Source organism: Chenopodium album, chromosome 13 (assembly GCF_948465745.1).
Source record: "Chenopodium album chromosome 13, dcCheAlbu1.1, whole genome shotgun sequence".
Taxonomy (NCBI): domain Eukaryota; kingdom Viridiplantae; phylum Streptophyta; class Magnoliopsida; order Caryophyllales; family Amaranthaceae; genus Chenopodium; species Chenopodium album.
In genome coordinates this window covers 40932728-40941403 of record NC_137846.1, presented here as the reverse complement: position 1 = coordinate 40941403, position 8676 = coordinate 40932728, and the positions used below count along the sequence as shown (strand labels likewise).

Genomic DNA, 8676 nt, shown 5'->3' with positions numbered 1-8676 from the left:
AATACTATTTTCAGAGGGTAACAAAGTAACCCAATTTGTTACCCTTGACAAACTAGTGGAAACAAAATATGTTTCCTTACTCAATCACAATCTCCTCAAATTGTTCCATTCCACTAGGATACCAAACATATAATAAAGGTAACGTTTATCATTACCCTTTTCCTTACTTATTGAATTCTTTCCGTTTCATTTACAATGTTTATACCAAACACCCCCTAAAAGTATTAATAAAAACAAAGAATAACAATGGCGCCAACAACAGCAGTTGTGACACCCACAACACTAGCCAAAGAAAAAACACTAAAAGATGGTTACATTATAGATGAGAGGGACAAGGCTAAGGTGGCCCATAATGAGTTTAGTGAGGACATTCCGGTGATCTCATTGGCCAGACTCACCGAGGAGTATCCCGGGGGAAGGAGGGAGGCAATACTGAAGAAGGTGGTGGAGGCGTGCGAGGAATGGGGGATATTCCAATTGGTGGATCATGGCATTAATGTCGAGCTCATCAATGAAATGAGTAAGTATTCGAAGGAGTTTTTTGCACTTCCTGATGAACAGTAGCTCAGGTTTGAGATGTCTCCAGGAAAGCATAAGGGTGGATTCCTTATCTCTAGTCATCTAAAGGTAAACTTAACTACGTTGTTAGTTTTCATGCTCGAAATTGTCTTCAAAATTTTCATACCATATAGTAAGAGGTTACAATATAATTATCCTTTACGTGTAAGTAATAAAAAAAAAGTTGAGATTGATACTGTTGGTACATGTTGTACTAAAACTTCCAAGATTCTAAATGGAACGTACATGTTAAACTATATTGATTGCTTGACTAAATTAAAATAATATCGATGTATTATTAAAAATTTGATCTGCCACAAGCGGCCTAGTAAGCCGCAATATACCCCGTCAAAAGAAAAAGCCGCAATATAAAGTCATCCGTACGCATAAATCAGATCAGAGCTAAGTAGCCAACATTATAAGGTTAGTTGGTCAACATCACCTTCAATCATATGAAGTAATTTTTCCTGTTCAAAACTTGAAGTCCAAAGTCAAACAAAAAAATACTCCAAATCAAACCAAAGGCTTCAAAAGGGAAAAAAATCATTTGGATAAACTTACTTATTTTACCCGTAAATTTGTTATTTTCATTTTTATGATCTCCAACGCACACTTTTTTATTTTCAGTAATTTAAATTCTTGATTATTTATTGATAAAAAATTATAAAAAAATATTAATATTTCGAAAATATAAATTGAAACGGTGATGATGCTTCTTATTTCTAATGAAAAAATATATCATCGCGTTTTTTAACTTTGAGAAACTAAGACGCAAATAAAATGGTTATTAAGACCGATAGAGTTTTTATAAAAAATAAATTATAGCCAAGGGTGATTTTAAGGAGAAAGACCTACTTCACCAATTACCTCTTGTATGTTAATCCAATTCAGCGCCCTTAGTGGGATTTGATCCTATTACCTTAAAATTATAAGGCCAAATCTTTATCACTAACATTGTCGGGTGTCCAATTCCATATATACATGGTTCATATTCCAAACAACTCTTACTTCTGACCTGTTCCAAAGTACCATATAAATAAATTTTATTTTGGAGAGAACATAGAGAAATTTATTTGAAGTATGCTAGTTGAAATCTTAGACTTTCAGAAAGACATAATATCACACATTCACTCTAGTGTAATACTCAGACATCTCACATCTTAACATGGTGGAAAACATAATGAAACGAACTGTAACAGGGAGAGGCAGTAGCGAATTGGCGTGAGCTGGTGCTCTTCTTTACATACCCGGTACAAGGGAGAGACTACTCGAGATGGCCCAACAAACCTGAGGAGTGGAAGATCATGGTTGAAGCCTACGGCGAAAAGATTATGAACTTGTCCTGCAAGATGTTTGAGTTGTTGTCCGAGGGTTTGGGGTTGGAGAAGGATGCTCTTGCAAAGTCCTTGGGTGATCTTAACCAGCATTTGGTGGTTAACCATTACCCTAAGTGCCCACAACCTGATCTTGCCGTTGGGCTCAAACGACACACGGATCCAAGCTCCATTACTTTGCTTCTTCAAGATCATGTTGGTGGGTTGCAAGCTACAAAGGATAATGGAAAAACTTGGATCACCGTTCGCCCTATCAAAAACGCTTTAGTCCTTAATCTTGGAGATCATGTCTATGTAAGTTAACTCTAACATCGGTTCTCATAAACAAATTCTTTGATAAGACGGTCTAACTTGACACTTTTTCTCACTTCATGTATTTCGTTACACAAAAAATTAAAAGTTTATTTAATACGTATAAGTGACCATTGCAAAAGGAAAAAAAAAGTTGATAACTTTTCACATATTATGCTTTGCTATATTTTTTTGTGTAACAATTTTATAGTGTAACTAAAACATTTTAGACTACTAGTAATTAAACCGTCCAATCCAAGACCTATTACAATAAACATTTGCTTTAGTAATTTCGTTTTTACCATAAAAAAAATAAAATAAAATAAAAAAATCATTGATGTCTCATCGTTTCATGAGCAGTATATGAGCAATGGAAGATTCAAGAGTGCTGATCATCAAGCAATTGTAAACTCGGAAGAGACTCGAATGTCGTCATGTCGATAGCAGTATTCATGAATCCAGCGCAAGATGCAAAGGTGTATCCTGTCAGCTTAAAAGAGGGAGAAAAGTCATTGTTGGAAGAACCCATCACATATGCTGAGATGAACAACAGGCACAAGACTAGGTATCTCGAAATTGTGAGACTCAAGAAGTTGGCAAAAGAAGAAAATTGGTCCCAAGAAGAACTTGATCTGATCTTAAGCTCAGCCAGCTTAATTAAGTCAAGGCAAAACTACAAACAAAGCTTAAATAATTGAATCAAATATGTGTGCAATGTATTGTGTTCATAATGTTCACCTATGGCACAATGCATCCTTATCGTGCAATGAGTAATAAACGTGACAAAATCATTAATAACTAACTCTATAAAAGCACATCGTGATGACAGGCATAAAAAATAAAAAATGGTAATTGACGTTTCTTTATTTTTCTTAATTCTTTTTATTGGCATTTTATTAAAGATTTTGTAACTTATATTGTGGTGAAATTCGCATGTTATATAAGCAATAAGTGCACGTAGTACTTCCTTCAATTTGAGATATTATAATCTTGGTAAAACAAACATAATGTGACGTGTATATTAAATTTTCATATTAGAATGAATGAGTCTAACAATAAGAAGGAGATTTTGGTGCACTTACAAGTTCAAAAGAGGTTCCTTAGTACAACCAATTGATGATAGTAGGAGTAACTCCTTAGGATTATAAAGTTATCCATTCTCTCCTCATTCTCCAATGCAGGATAACTCACATGTGAGTTAACGACAAGTAGTTTCAACCCTCCCTCTCACATTTAAGTGCCCTTAGAATTTGGAGCTAACGAAAATGTAACAATCCTAGCAGGGGTTGAACATCCTATTGAGGCCCTTATCCACTTGCTTGATTAAAGACCAGCTTAGAAGAGACCCAACAACCTTGACTCTAATACTATTTTAAATTTTTATATTAGAATAAATGGGCTTAGGCAACCCAACAACAAGGAATAGGAGATTCTGGTTCATTTACAAGCCCAGAGGAGGTTCCTTACTAAAATCACTTTGTGATAGTAGTAGTAAATCCTTAGGCTTTTAAATATTCCTTTAAATACCTAGACTCGTATTTAATATGGTATTAGAGTCAGGCCACAACTTGGGCCTAGCTTTAACATACTATGTGCCGAATTAAAATGCATATCACATGTGAGAGGGAGCATAAAGGTTTGACCCCATGAAACATCACATGTGAGTATTCTAGATAAAAAGGAATCACACACGTGAGGGGGAGTGTTGAAAGTTTGAAACTCTATCCTACATTGATAAAAGAAGAGAGAGGTGTTCATTTTATTTACCTAAGGGGCTACTCCTATATGATTTTAAGGTGGAATCTTCTAGGGCTTTGTGAAGTGGACTCTCTCACCTCTATATGGGCATGACCCAAACCCGTATTTGACATGGTATTAGAGCAAATTGGGTTGCGAATTGGGTAGCAAATACTAAATTCACTCATATATTTTTTCTTTTTGAATGTGATTAAACGTAACCGAAAAATTCATTTGAGAAATAACAAATTAAAACATCATATCCAAATGATTTTGATATTGTACAATAACCATAAAGCCAAAACTTCTAAAATTGTTTTCGGAATCTCAATTATACGACATTCAATTTCACATTCAATCAAATTGATCTATAACACATAGTCAACCAAAACCATGAAGATGATGTTAAACCAAATTAAACTGTGGGACCATGAAGAGCAGTTGACATAATTATTCCCCTCAACCTTAGATAATTTTTCAAACAACAAAAGCATTCCCAGACTGAAATCATTCCCCTCAAGAGGGCATCCAAGTTCATATCTGGGAGAACAAAAATTTGTTCCTACCATTTTTATACTGTATTTTTAAGATCAAATATTGTATAAAAAATTACAATTGTTGAAAATTGAAATAAAAAATATCATTCCTACAAAACTATTCAAATATACTATTAGGTGATATTTTTAACATATACTATATTTCAGACTAACTGTACAATATTTTTAACTTCAAAATACAACATGTAGTACTGAATGTGCAACAAAAAAAATAATTTGAACAACAATTGTTTCTACCAGATATTAATTAGAAATTTTACGTTCCCCTCAAACCCTTTTTGAACATAATCTAAGAAAAAAAAAATTCCAATTGTCATACCAAACCATAGTTGTTAGTTGAGACGAACACTACAAGAGGGGGGGTGAATTGTATGTGAGTTCCTATTGCTACTTTTTGCAGAATATAAATAAACTGTAAAGGAATTTGCAATGCACACAGATTTTTACGAGGAAACCTTCCAGGGCCCAACTGGAAGTAAAACCTCGACCCTTCCTAAGGGATTTCCAAAACCAAGATACTTCACTATAATAGGGCAATCCCAAATTACAACCTATTATACACAGACCTTTACTCACAAGTTCCACATTGAACTTGCTACACAGTAGGACCCTATCCTACCCAATCTAAGTCCCAAACTTATATTCACTCGTACTCCCAAAGTACTCTCTCAGCCTCACACTAAAAGCTTACACACTGTATGCAAAATATAAATTACACACTCACCCAAGAACCCAACCAATACAAAATATACGACACTAGTATATGTTAGGCAAGCTATGCACGAAACCCGAAACTAATATGACAAGATGATAAGCTTGGCAAACTTACACAATTAAAGCACGAGTGATTTCTTCAAGCATAAACTCACCAAGACTATGAAATGAGATCTCTACTATTTATACAAGATTAACTCGTATAGCAAGTAGGGTTTTTAAAAGATAATTATGTTAATTTTAACTAAATCTCAAAACACGGTTTTTAAGTAAATCTAGTCTTAAAGAAAATCTTTTCGGAAAATAAGATAAAGAAAGATTATCAAAAAGAATAAAATCTTTTTGATATTCTGATTTTAAGAAATATTTATTTAGAAAATCTTTTCTTAAAATCTATTTTTTTTTTTTATCTTTTCCTTTTTATTAGATTTGCCAAGCTCTTGTCACGCTTCTAATAGGTTTCATGCATATTTTACTTAATATATTTAACAACATATCTAGAAAATAAAATCTTAACTAAGTTAAGTTCCTACGCCATTTTATTCTGCACTCGAAGATTGCTTGGGATTCATGCAGACCAGGACCAAGTTCCTGCTGTCTTCAAGTTCCCGTTAGGGAACTTAGATAGTTCTTGTTAGAGAACTAAGTTCCTGTTAGGGAACTCTTCTTTTATCTTGTTTAACCTTCTTAAAGTATTCTCTTCGTGTTCTTCTTAGTCAAGGTTACTCTTCCACACCAAGGTCCACTTCACCTGTTCTTAGTCAAACACTTAAAGAAATCTTTAGTCAAGTTTGCTTGAGTTTAAGTCTATCATCATCAAAACCTTTAAGCTTCAACAATTTCCCCCTTTTTGATGATGACAAACTTAAGCAAACTCTTTAGAAGATTAAATAAAACAAAAGGTTCGTATTTTTTATTTTTGATTTTATGAACTGAAAAAAAAAACACACACAACAGAAAATAAGACAAAACAAAAGCAAAAATAAGAAAAACTTAAAAATAAAACAGAACTCAAAATTAAACTAAGTAAAAAACTACTGGCATCAAATCAGACAGAGGTTTCTGATACTTTGAGAAAGTTTTGATACTTTCTCAACTAGAACCCAAAACAACTTTAGCCTCAAAGTTTGCTTCTTCTTTTCCCCCTTTTGGCATTATCAAAAAGTCCTGATTTTTCAAGAGCATTAAGCATCTAGCCACAGCCCAACAAGCAATTCATCGAGTGTGGGAAACTGAAAGCAGCGCTACTAACTTCCCTTAAGTTAGTTCCACTTTCCCCCACAAGCTTTCATAACATACACATACACACATGTATAGGCAAAGTTCCAAAACATTCATAAAAAAAACCAAACAATTAACATCCTGCTAAACAATATTACAAACCAAAATAAATTGTTCACCCAAAACAGAAATTAAACATGTTCATGACTAAATAGTAAGAAGAGAAATGTCTAGGCAAAAGTGGGCTAGAAAGGCTGGGATGAGGATAGGCTGGTTTAAGTCTGTAGGAGCTCAAGAATCTTCTTGTTGTCCTACAGGTTCTGCTTTATATACTCCTCCAGTTTATCTTCAAGACCCTTGATAGTCTTCTGGAACTCCAGCTTCTGTAGTTTGAGACTGCTTTCAAGACCCTGCACTTTCCTCTCAAGCTTCTGCACCTGCCCTGTGACTGCCTTGAGCTGCTTTTTAGATACTTTAGCTCTATAATTAAGCTCAGCCACTTGCCCTGTCAACACATTCTCCTCATCATTATCAAGTTCTAACGGTTCCTCTAAACTTGTCTTAGGAACTGTGCTGGATGACAGCCTCCTGCTTTTCCTGACAGGTTTCTCTGGAACCTCTTTCTCTTTTCTCTTCCCCCTGCTATCTTTTTCGCTTCCACTCTCCTTATTTTCCCACTCACTACTTCTAAACTAATTCCCAGTAGTATTTCTTCATTTATAACATTCTCAGACTTCTCCTCCAATCCACCATAGATCCCTTTGAGCTTCACCCCAAGTGACTCAAAGACTGTTGACAGCACAGCTCCATAGCCCACTTTGTTCTTTCTAGGAACACGGTGTGCTAAATGTTGATACATCAATGAAGGAAAGTTTATCCTGATTTTCTTACAGAGACAGAAGATGACAACCAAGTCCATCAAGGAAGCCTCTCTCCTTTTCTGAGTTCTGGGCAATATTGTTTTTCTCACCAAGTTAAATAGCAATTTGTTTAAGGGACTTAGATCATTATGACTCATAGTGTTCTTTCCCCTTTTACCACCCAAGAATTCAACTATATCACCTCCTAAATAATCACCTACCTTCACAGTCGATTTTCCCTTAATATACATTTCAAACCCTTCAGTAGGAACTTGCAGAATTGTTCCCAATTTCTCAACATCAAATTCAATCTTCTTTTTATTGATAATACCAGAAATTTTTCCTTGTTTTACTGAAAATTTACCACAAAATTCATTCATAGCAGCAGGATATAGAGCTTTCTTTGATGCACTAGTCAACAAATACTCCCACCCTTGAAACTTAACCAAATCAAGAAATTCCGAAAACCTAGCCTGTTTGCACCAAAATAAATCGAGTCTATGATCTACAACATACCTATCAGCACTTGCAGTAAGTTCCGATTATTCATTGTCCTCCTCCTCATCTTCACCTTCATCCTCTTCCTCCTCTCCCTCCTCAATACTGTTTTCATCATCTTCGTTCTGAACTTTTTGCTCAAAATCCTCTACTTCCTGAATTTGATCTTCAAGAGACTTTTCTTTCTCTTTCTTCTCATTCCATTATCGAACTCTTTGAAGAACATCTGAACCAGTTGTTCCTTCCTTTTCGTTCTTATTCTCTGTCTCTTTTGAATTAGACGGTGAGGGTTTCGAACTTTCTGAGGTTTTGGGCTTATTGGAAGAGGAATTGTAGTGAACCATTGGTAGAGGTGAGGTTTCTTCTTGAATTGTGTTTTCAGAGTGATGGGAATTCTCAGATGAAACATTTTCAGCGATGATAACCATGGTGTTAGATGATGGTGGTTTTATGCTTAGATGGTTTTTTTACTAAAGAGGGTTAAATTGATTTGACAGTGGAGTGAAAAGGTGGGTGAAAGATTCCTTTTTATATTTAATGAAGGGGCGTGATGGAAACGAGGGGTTTAAATGTTTTAGTCATCAAATTGAACAAGTTCAATTGATTTTAAAACAATTTAAGCAGGATGAATTTTTCAAAAATCTTTTCTTTCCAAATTCATTTTATTTTCAAAAATAATTACTTTCTGAAAATACACATAATTGGAACACGCTTTACACAGACATGCAATGTACATTACTAATTGCTTATACAATTAAGTGTTTAGTGAACTAACCTTCAGTGATCAACAACGGTGACACTTCAGCTATGTTTAGCACACCAAGATTGTGCTAAATGCTCTTTTTTCTCTATTTACATTGTTTTTTACTTTGCCATATCTTGGAACTTCAGAAGCAATCAAATCAG

General features: G+C 34.6%; 1 pseudogene; it reads left to right on the top strand.

The window, feature by feature from the left end:
* The first annotated feature begins 246 nt into the window (after window positions 1-246).
* On the top strand, window positions 247-2877 carry LOC145575509 (flavanone 3-dioxygenase-like; annotated as a pseudogene).
* The last annotated feature ends 5799 nt before the right edge of the window (window positions 2878-8676 follow it).